Source organism: Squalius cephalus (genome assembly GCF_949319135.1).
Source record: "Squalius cephalus genome assembly, chromosome: 8".
NCBI lineage: Eukaryota > Metazoa > Chordata > Actinopteri > Cypriniformes > Leuciscidae > Squalius > Squalius cephalus.
The window spans coordinates 38,988,523-39,000,136 of NC_137129.1; positions in this window are offsets into that span (position 1 = coordinate 38,988,523).

Genomic DNA, 11,614 nt, shown 5'->3' on the forward strand with positions numbered 1-11,614 from the left:
CAGCGGGCTAGTTTCGCTGATGTTGAGGGGATAGAGGAACATGGGTATGTATCGATGCCACCCATCGACAAGACCTTCGTGAACTATCTTGCGTCTGGACGGGCATCGACACTGAGAGCTCCAACCCTGCCATCCAAACCGCTTAAAGCAACATCTCGTTTGAATGGCAGAGCATACACGGCAGCGGGTCAGGCCGGTGCTGCCCTGCACACCATGGCGGTGTTGCAGGCTTACCAGGCTGATCTGCTGGGGGATCTCGACCAGGGGGCAGGGATGTCCCCTGAGGCAGTTGCTGAGCTGTGCCACACCAGTGATCTTGCTCTCCGGGCCACTAAACAAACTGCTGCTGCGATCGGCCGGTTGATGGCGGCCATGGTGGCCATGGAGAGACATCTGTGGTTTAACCTGGCCGACATTGGGGAGAAAGAGAAGGGCTTTCTCCTCGATTCGCCGGTCTCACCCTCTGAACTTTTTGGCACCTCCATGGCGGTGGTTGGAAAGTTCAGAGAGGCGAAGGTGCGCTCAGTGGCATTTAGGACCTGCATACCACTGAGATACGCATCCATGGCCAGGCAAGCGGGACGACCTGGCCACTCACGGTCATGTCAATGTCTAATATTGTAAGGTAAAAATTCATCACGCCTGAGGCGTTCCCCCTTAGCGTCAATCAACGCTGTGTCTCGTTCCCAGGGAACAGAGGTTACAGTTGTAACCTAGACTGTCTTAACCCTTGTGCATTGTTCAAATTTACAACCTTTCGTTATGTTCGTGGCTGAAAACAGCCACTACTTTAAACTGCTGTAAAAATGTATCAGATAAATATTTTTTTCAATTTTTTTTGCATAAATCTATTAATCAACCTCAGTCCTGCTCAAAAATACTAAATGTTTAAAAAAAATTCAGGATTTTAACTCTTTAATTGCCAAATTCGTAAATGATGTCACTGATTTGGGAAAAAACACACACAAAATGACTCATTTTCAATATAAAATGTTATTGTGGACTGGATTTTTTTTTACCTTTTATCACAGTCTTGGACATGTCAAAGATTAGAAACAACATTGGTTTTGATGCATTGTTAGTTTTTGTGCAGCATCAGATTTTAACTTTTTCTCCCTCATTTACTGTTCGTGGCTGTTTTTGCCCCATTGACTTCCATTATAACCACATTTTTTGATTGCAAAGCCATGACACCATATAATCATGCATTTTTGATTGTTGGTGGTTTTCCCTGTTGGGAAGAGGTAAAATTTGTAATTTTTACTGTTGATAACCAGGTGGAACCATTAACCCTTTAGATAGGCCTGTGCAAAAAAAAGCTTAGTTTCTGGCTTTTACATGGAGTTATATGGAGTTTATAAGGAGTATAATAGCATAATAAAGTGTGTGTTTGTGTGTGTGTGTGTGTGTGTGTGTGTGTGTGTGTGTGTGTGTGTGTGTGTGTGTGTGTGTGAACTCACCTTGATGCATCTGAGAAAATCAAAATATGCACCTCAGCTCTCAGAACTACATGGAGTAAACAAAAACAAAGTAAGTGTATTTATGCATCTGCTGCCTTTTGATGGTGAGAAATGCAGACTAAACAAAAACAAAGCAAGTGGATTTAAACGCGTGCATGCAAGCCTGCTGGTCATTTGATGGTGAGAAGAGCAGCAAGCAACATGAGAAAGGGCTTGACTTGTAGTGAAGTTTTAGAGATGATTATGCAGCCTGACCCCTCCAGCGAGCTGCAGGATGTATCGTCTTCTCCCTCTGACACCACAGACTCAGGAGAGTCAGATCCTGATTTGGATGTGGCACCCTCATCATCCTCTCTAGCTTCCACTGAAGGCGAGGAGGATTCGGAGGATCCTGGATCTGGGTGGATTGGGAGAAACGGCGAAGTGTGGTTTTCCACCAACGCGGAGACAACTCCCTTTCTTCAGCCTGCCAGAGGCGTGACTCCAGGGCCGACGCGCTATGCCATCACAAGGCATAGTCATACATGTTTGTATGACTGTACAAACATGTATGTGTTGACGCAAGTCATGCTGACAATGAGGTCAATCATCTCCTCCGTAAAAAACAGATTGAACACGGAATCCATGTTCTGGACCCTTGCGAAGGCATAGCGCGTCGGCCCTGGAGTCACGCCTCTGGCAGGCTGAAGAAAGAGAGTTGTCTCCGCGTTGGTGGAAAACCACACTTCGCCGTTTCTCCCAATCCACCCAGATCCAGGATCCTCCGAATCCTCCTCGCCTTCAGTGGAAGCTAGAGAGGATGATGAGGGTGCCACATCCAAATCAGGATCTGACTCTCCTGAGTCTGTGGTGTCAGAGGGAGAAGACGATACATCCTGCAGCTCGCTGGAGGGGTCAGGCTGCATAATCATCTCTAAAACTTCACTACAAGTCAAGCCCTTTCTCATGTTGCTTGCTGCTCTTCTCACCATCAAATGACCAGCAGGCTTGCATGCACGCGTTTAAATCCACTTGCTTTGTTTTTGTTTAGTCTGCATTTCTCACCATCAAAAGGCAGCAGATGCATAAATACACTTACTTTTTTTTTGTTTACTCCATGTAGTTCTGAGAGCTGAGGTGCATATTTTGATTTTCTCAGATGCATCAAGGTGAGTACACACACACACACACACACACACACACACACACACACACACACACACACACACACACACAAACACACACTTTATGCTATTATACTCCATATAACTCCATGTAAAAGCCAGAAACTAAGCTTTTTTTTTTGCACAGGCCTATCTAAAGGGTTAATGGTTCCACCTGGTTATCAACAGTAAAAATTACAAATTTTACCTCTTCCCAACAGGGAAAACCACCAACAATCAAAAATGCATGATTATATGGTGTCATGACTTTGCAATCAAAAAATGTGGTTATAATGGAAGTCAATGGGGCAAAAACAGCCACGAACAGTAAATGAGGGAGAAAAAGTTAAAATCTGATGCAGCACAAAAACTAACAATGCATCAAAACCAATGTTGTTTCTAATCTTTGACATGTCCAAGACTGTGATAAAAGGTAAAAAAAAATCCAGTCCACAATCACATTTTATATTGAAAATGAGTCATTTTGTGTGTGTTTTTTCCCAAATCAGTGACATCATTTACGAATTTGGCAATTAAAGAGTTAAAATCCTGAATTTTTTTTAAACATTTAGTATTTTTGAGCAGGACTGAGGTTGATTAATAGATTCATGCAAAAAAATGTGAAAAAAATATTTATCTGATACATTTTTACAGCAGTTTAAAGTAGTGGCTGTTTTCAGCCACGAACATAACGAAAGGGTAGTAAATTTGCCCACAGTGTACTGTTGAGTTTTTGAAAAATTTCAAAGCATTTTCCCAAAATATGTGTCAAAATAAGATTTGTCACCAAAAATCATTCCATTTGCTGAAACACAGAAAAAGTTATGGCCAAATTTAGACTCAAAAATACCCCATAGTGGATGAAAACATCCCCAACAGCACATAAGGGTTAAAGTCTTTAAGTAGCCTAATAATAAACATGTTGCCGCTTGTTCTTAAAGGGATAGTTCACCCAAAAATGAACATTCTGTCAATATTTACTCACTCTCCATTTATCAATTTCTTTCTTCTGCTGAACACAAAATAAGATATTTTGAAGAATGTGGCTAACCATAAAGTTTCTGGTCCCCACTGACTTCCATGGTAGGAAATATATACTATGGAAGTCCCTGGGGACCAGCAACTGTCTGGTTACCTATATTCTTCAAAACAATTTTTTATGTTCAACAGAAGAAACTCATTCAGATTTAAAACAACTTGAGAGCGAGTAAATGATGACATAATTTTCATTTTCATCTTCATTAAGGTGAGCGGCTGCTTATAGCCTATGCTCCGGCAGTTAATTGAAAGATTAGATAGGTTCACCCCTCCCTAAATTACGTTGTGAAGTTCACTAAATTAACTCCTAGATTCTCAAACCCTTTTCCATTTCTGCGTGAAACCATTTTCTTTTTATGACCGGCATGATCATCAGATTGTTCGACATTCAGTTATTTTTTTATATTAAAGAAGGTGCTTACTTACGTCATTTTGAATACATTTAGAAGAAATTATTTAGAGGCTGGGGTGTGTCTAGGAGCTGAGGGGGCCAGGGAGACATGAACCAGCGTCCTTGGTTATAGCCGCCGAAGCCGATCGAGGGAGCTGCATCTGTAAACAGTTTGATATCGAGGGGGAGAGAGATAAAGTCGTCGTAAAAAAAAGTTAAGCTGTTCCACTGGTTAAGGAAATTAATCCATAATTTTAGCTCATTTTTGGACTCATCAGAAAGGATGATCCGATCTTCCAGAGCATGAACGGATGAAGGGCGAGAAGATGCGCGATAAAGGGGCGGCCCTGTGGAATAATGCGTATGGCATAATTTAGGTGGCCCAGCAGCGAGAGAAGTTCGCGTTTTGAACAATCTGTGCTGTCTGTAAAATTGGATGCGATTAAGAGGATACGATCGATTTTTTCCTTAAGCAGTGAGGCCTGGAATTTAACTGAGTCCAGATTGATGCCTAGGAACTCGATGGATGTAGTTGGACCCGATGTTTTCTCCTGGGCTAACGGAATCCCTAGCTCGGCAAAAACTTTTAGCACTGTGAGGAGGTGAGCCTCGGGGATGGCGTCGTATGGTGAAATTATTAGGAAATCGTCGAGCAGATGGAGAAGATGAGGAATTGCATAATTATTGGAAAGAATCCAACATATAGCTTCAGAGAGAGTGTCAAAGATTTTCGGGCTGCTTTTGCAGACGAAAGTTAGGCGCACGGCGAAATAAAACTTTTTCCGCCAGTTTACACCGAATAAGTGCCACGAATCAGGGTGGATTGGCATTACTTTGAAAGCAGAGGAGATATCTACTTTTGCAAGCCATGCGCCTCGTCCAGCTATTTTAATCATGGTTATGGCTTGTTCGATGTCATGATAGTTGAGAGAATATTCGAGAGGGATGAGACTATTGATGCTCGGATATGGAGAATTATGGGGAGATCTGCTTCTAAGCAGTTTAACACTCTTTAGAAAAAGGAAGTGGGGTGTGTGTCAAGGGTGCAGGTTGATGTTTTAAGGTGCTGTACTGTTTCTTCCAAAATTTTACCATTAATTTCTTCTAAATCAGACACAGTAACTTTCTGTGGATGTGGTCTGATCTGTCTGACCTCCGTGCCACACGAGGATATACTGATCTCCTTTCCTTAGAGAAGAAGGAAGCAAACTCACTGCATTTGCTGTCTGAGAGCATTTCACTGGGAATCTGGCTTGGGGGGTTTGTTCGACTCTCTACAGTAGCAAAAAGAGTGTGTGTGTGTGTTATTTATGTTTCTGTTTATAATATTTGAGAAGAAATTCTGTCTAGCTTTGCCTAGTTCCACATTGAAAGCTATGAAGGCTGTCTTTATAGATGTTGTTTTGTCTTCTGCCACATGCGCTCAGATTTTCTGCATTGTCTTTTCATATTTTGCACTGCTGTTGAGTTTCTCCAAGGTGCTTTTTGTCTGCCACTCTTCTTCCTGACTTTCACAGGAGCAATATCATCAATTACACTCTGTACTTTTGAGTTAAAGGACTTGAGGAGAGAATCAAGTCCGCAGATATGCTTGGTGTTAAAGATATGGCATTTATAAATAGCCCACTAGTGTTCTCATTTAAGCATCTCTTCTTGACAGACACAGATATAGCTTCAATAGGTATAAATAAATCCATGTTGTTTGCGGTTAAGTCGTTGACTAGAAGTGATTTATTTTTAAGTGATCGGATGTTCAACGTGTCATGATCCTGGCATCTTTCTCTTTTCTCTGTCTCCCCCTTTTGGTCACACACTCACACACCCACTCACCGCTCTTTACGCACACACTCATTCCACGCACTCATCACTCTCAGCTGTTCCTACTCTACCCCTGCAATCGCGCAATTTTTTTCTATACCTGTTCTCCCTTTCCTTCTAATTGTGTTTGCTTCTTCTACTCCTCTTTTCCCCTGTCTCATCACTAGATTATTCTATGTTATCTACATGAAAGATCTCAGCGCTCTTACCTCTCGTACCTGTCCTGTCCAGTCTTGTCTGTTTTCTTGCTGGATGATAATCAGCTGCAGGTATGAATGTGAATGCTGTTGCTCGCACTCTGAACTCTATCCAGCTAAACCTGTTGCAGAGATCCAGACCAGCGCCAGTATCCAGCCACCCTCTATCCTCTGATCTCCCGTGAGAACTGAAGCCAGCAGTTCTCTTCCCGCTTCCTGCGTTACGCTGTCCAAGAGGAGGATTTACATTGCATCATTACAAGTCCAGTCTGCTGGCAGTTTATGTTCTACATTTCATATCATCTGAAGATCTCTGTTCTTTACTGATTTACCTGTGGACAGCTTCCTGATTTCATTAAAGACTGTATATTGCTGCATATCGCATTTGGGTCCTCTCTCTGACATACCTGACACAACGTGTTAACTTGACAGTTTTTTTTTCCACAGCAATCTTAGTTTGACATGGAACAGGCAGCAGATTAGATTGGTTTGCTGTACGGCTCGAGAAGACTTTCTAGCATGTAACATAACAGAAATAGAGAAAGATACAGGAACTGGCTTCCAGCTTGTTCTGTAAACATTTGAGAAAGTTACTGTTATCATAGCGGGGACCCGACACATATCTCTGAGTGCTGGTATCAGTTGTTTTTGGTTCACCTAGAGCAGATGGAGGAGGGTGTGGAACCTGGCGTTGTGGCAGAGGCCGAAGAGCTCTTGCAGGACGAGCTGGGCCCGCAGGTTTTCATCCCGTTTTGGTTGATATCTGGGGGCTCACAGCAAAAGAGTGGGATAGTTTAGTTCCAGCATACAGCAGTTCCTCCAATTTCTCGGAGAAGCTCAGAAGTGGGGAAGCTGGAGAAAGGAATAACGTGTCTGTTGAAGAGTGGCTGTTGCTCTGGTGTTACTGGAGGCTGTGATGTGTTGTCCTGGTTTTCCTGGCTGTTTTCCAGAGAGTCATCCTTGGGTGCTGAAACTTCAAGCACTTCTAATCCGTCACAGTATGTCTGTGGTGAGCTCTGTGGGCAGGGCTCAGCTGAGATTGTGTCCGTGAGCAGAGGTTATTGTGGCTGCGTGGTGTTATCATTGTGCTTGTGTGCCATGTCAACCGCATGTCCATTCAGGTGCTGAAGGGAAGTCCTGTGTTCATTTATACTCTTTCCAGGTGTGCGTGTGACATTCAGGTTGAGTGGATTGGCATGCACTGCTGAAGGATGATGGAGGGAGAAGTAAATGTTGTCCTTTAGCACTCTTGCACCAAGTTTGTTTGGGTGGAGGCCATCCTGATGAAACAGTTGTCTCTGACTTCAAAAAAGATTGAAGTTGTCAATGAAGTTTACTTGTTTTATGTTGCAGATTTTTTGCAGCATTAAGCCCAAGCAACCGTGAACCGTTGTCCCTCTTGCTGGAATTGGTCCACTGATGAACGTTTAAACTTTCAGTCTTCTAATTGTTTCAAAAAGTTAATTGAAGTCACTCTTGAGCAGTTCTGACTGCTCTTTCTGAGTATCATTCTTCCCCACATGAATGATAAGTCGATTTGCAGTCTTATGTTTCATCAGAATGTTCTGAAGTTCCCTCTTTACATGAGAAATTGTTTCTTGTGGAAGGCAGCATGTAGTTGTATCCCTGCTGCTAATGTTTCTGATTATGGAGTCCCCCACTATCAGAGTCCTGTGCTCGACTGCAATCTGAGCTGAGAGCCGCTGTCTGCTCGACCTTGAGCGCCAGTTACCATCAGTTTTAGCTACTGGCTGACTCAGTCTGTGTTCAATCACATTCATCTCGTTAGGGGATTCCTCATCTACATTCATTAGTACTTCAAATCTGTTCTCAAGATGTATGTGCATAAATGTGAATCTCTGTAAATTCTTAAGTCATGCACAGATCCTGGCCATTTTGCTTTCACATTTGTGATATGGAAGATTTTAGTCAACTGCCTTTTTTTATTTGATATAATATTACTAATCTGGAATATTAAGAATCACAATAGTAACTGGGCTGCACATTTACATTGTGAACCCCCTTTCTGTTCACATAATCCCCTTCATTGAGGCCTTGATGGCAGTCTATGGTCTAGCCTATAGTCTATGGTACCAATCACGTTAGTGAAGCCTGAGTGACATATACTGTAATCGGCATGGTCATGATTGCATGATCTTCATAAAAAATTATGATAGCCTAAAAAAATAAAACTGCTTTAAAAAAAACTGCTTTACAACATTGGGTCTTAAGTGGCTTGGAAATGCCACAAAAAAAACCTAAAACTGTTTTTTAAACCTAAAAGCACCAGGTAAACTCCGAATGACACGACAGACAGCACTTTCCATCAAGTTCTCCACATCTCCAATAGTGTAAAGGAAAGAGCCACTCGCAAATAATCTTAGGGCAATGCAAACAGTTTGTGCTGTAGTTAAAGCCCGACTCCGACAAGTCGAAAATAAATGTGCGTTTCCAACAAATTAATAATGTAAACGACAATCTCACGAGTCACGAGAAAAAATATATATCTCAGAAAGTGCACTATCGCGCTGCGCTGGACTTCTAATCCGGGATCTAATCCTGTTAACATGAAATAAGCCTGCTCCCGAGCAGGTTTAAGCTTGCACACCTGTTGCTATGACAGCAAGTCCAGGATGAGCGTCGAAGAACCAAACAATCCAAGACCATGCCAAATCGCCAACAATCAAATCCAGCTAACTGAGTTAGCGACGTACGAAGAACGGGCCCCTGAACTAATTAACAGATAAACTAAACACAGACCAGAACAATAATCAAAACAAACTGACATTGTGACAGTAACCTTCTCCCTTTAAATTGTTTTGTCAATTTAAGCGTAATTCATGCAATTTTATAGTATTTATTTGAAAGAATTTAAAGAGCAGTTTCGTGTCTATCCTTGCATTGTTCAACTGGTCGAGGTTGATATGTGATTTAGAAAGTAATTCAATACTTTTTAGAGAGAGTAATTAGTACAGTAATCTAACTACACTGTTGAAGATGTAATTAGTAACTAGTAATTACTTTTTTAGAATAACTTACCCAACACTACTCCCAACCATGTTAACTGAGGGGATCCTTGGAACATTTTCTACCCTATAAAGGGTCCATGGCCCCTTTTTGAAAACCCCTGTTTTACATGAACTAGGTTTTCTTCAAAATATTCTTGAAAGGAATAATATGGTTTTAACCCTGACCATCTGTTTCTGCTATTGAAGGTTTTGGTACCAGAGGGTCTCTCAGAAAAGTGAACCTGATAACTGGAGAGTAGACGATCCCAATGGAGAGAACTGTGCTATTGTGACATTTCCTTCCAACTATTTAAAGAGTTGGTATGATGTTTCTTGCAATTATACATATAAGTTTATCTGTGAAAAGAATTTTTAATTTACCTCCTTCACTGTAAAAAATTTCTAACCTCTCCAAGTCAAAATTTTCTAGTGACTGGTCACATCTAAATTTTTTAATTTGGCCCAAGTGCAATTCTTGTTGCAATAGTCTGTTAACATTGGCTCAATGAGAAATAATACGTCAGACTAATTGAAAAATTTAGATGTTATCAGTCACTAGAAATTTTTGACTTGGGGATGTCATTTTTTTTTACAGTGTGTTATGTAATGAAAGAGGTCTATTTTAGAGAAAATAAAAACATCATGTATTCTTTTGGATTTTCTTGCTTATTCAGTTAAAATGCTGTAAAATGTATACAATTGTGTCTTGTTTTTTTGTTTTTTTGTTTTCTGGATTTTTAAAACCTAGAATCTCTAAACTGTCAAAGCAATCGCATTTCTGTAGCTCAAACAGTAAAGCATGGCACTAGCAACACAACGTTTATGGGGTTGATTCCCAGCAAATGCATGACCTGATAAAATGTATTACGTTGAATGCATTGTATGTTGCTTTGGATAAAAGCGTTTGCCAAATGCATAAATGTAAATGCACAAGCAGCTTTTTATATTAAGTGCACTTATATCCCATCTTGTAGTCATTTTTATGCTTGTAAGAGCAGGAGCGAAGCATATGATTTCTGTCACATTTAAGACAAATACTTTTTTACCTAAAACAACTTTTCAAAACATTTTTAAAGCTAGAAAAAATAAGTCTTCTTTTCAGATTTTTTTTTTTTGTTTTTTTTTTTTTTCAAATGGGGATGATGCTTCTGCATAACAACATTATAATGATGAGATGTTCTTATATACATCTTTAATATTCTGTGTGAAACTGTGCTGTGGTCAGTAGATGGTATTGTACTTCTGTGACGTTCCTACTGTATGTGCTAGCTATAAGTAGCCTATAAATAAATAAAAATATATATATTGGCAAGAGCTGTTTTGAGTATGTATCTAAAATAACTGTAAGAAATAAACCTTTTAAAGTTAGAACAAAAACAATTTATGATGTTTAAAACGACATCACTTAAATGTGTAGCATTCCCAAAAGTCCCGACCCAATTATTTGTTGTGTCTAGGAAATTATAAAAGAAATTCAGCGACAAGTGGGATAAACATTTAAATGTCTCATTAGTTATATATCAGTAGTTTACACTGGTATTTTAACTTAACAGCACTTTCAGTTAATCACTGATAACCCCTTCATTTGCTCATATCTGAATTTAAACAGTGCAGTTTTACTGTTGCCTTTTTAAAGCCACAATGCTACAGGTGAAGGAAAATATATTTTCCTTCAAAATATTTTCACTTCTGATTTGTACAGTGACAGAAATGAGAACAGAACTTACCAGCTTTACATGGCTTCTCTGGAGATTCAAATGTGTCACTTCTTCTTCATTATAACATTTTGGGGTAAACAAGTGGTGTGACAGTATCATTATGTTTTAATTCATAATCAGTCTCTAAATTAAAATATATATAATTTTTATCATGAGGGCATGAAACATTTCACCTCTGCTTATTAAAGGAGACATATCATGCTTTTAAATTGTTCCTTTTTACATATAAATCATACATTTGTGGTCTATATAAAGCGGAACTGCAATGCTTGGGTCTGAATTCCTCATTATTATAGCTCCACGGGCCCCTTTTTTACCCCTTTTCTAAGGTGCTTCTGAGAGCAACTCATTTTGGTGCGGTCTCTTTAAATACAATTGAGACACTTCATACCCCGCCCCCTCTCCAGGTTGTAGCGGTGACACTCGGTTCAACTCCACCCCGTTCGGCCATTTTTGTAGTCTGATAGCAGAGATAGGATTATCTAGCGGCACAGAAACTTTTTATTCACACGTTATTAACAAAATGTCAACAACGGAAGACTTGTCCAGCCAGCCTTAGATGTTCGAGCCACAGTTGGAGCCGGAGCGAGATGAAAATGAAGACGACGAACCTGCAGAACAACGTCTTCATATGGATGTATCGCAATGGTGTGTTACTGTATTTATACATGAAACTTTGGTCTTCCGACCTTTTACCACCGTGTCGATTTATTTTGATTAATATGTGCGAGGGAGAGAGAGCAAGACAGCGTCTAGTTTGGAGACGGTGTCTTGTTTACACTTTCGCCTGGCTCCGAAGAGAGAGAGAGTGCGCGCGCGAGACCGGGTCTCTCTCTCTCTCT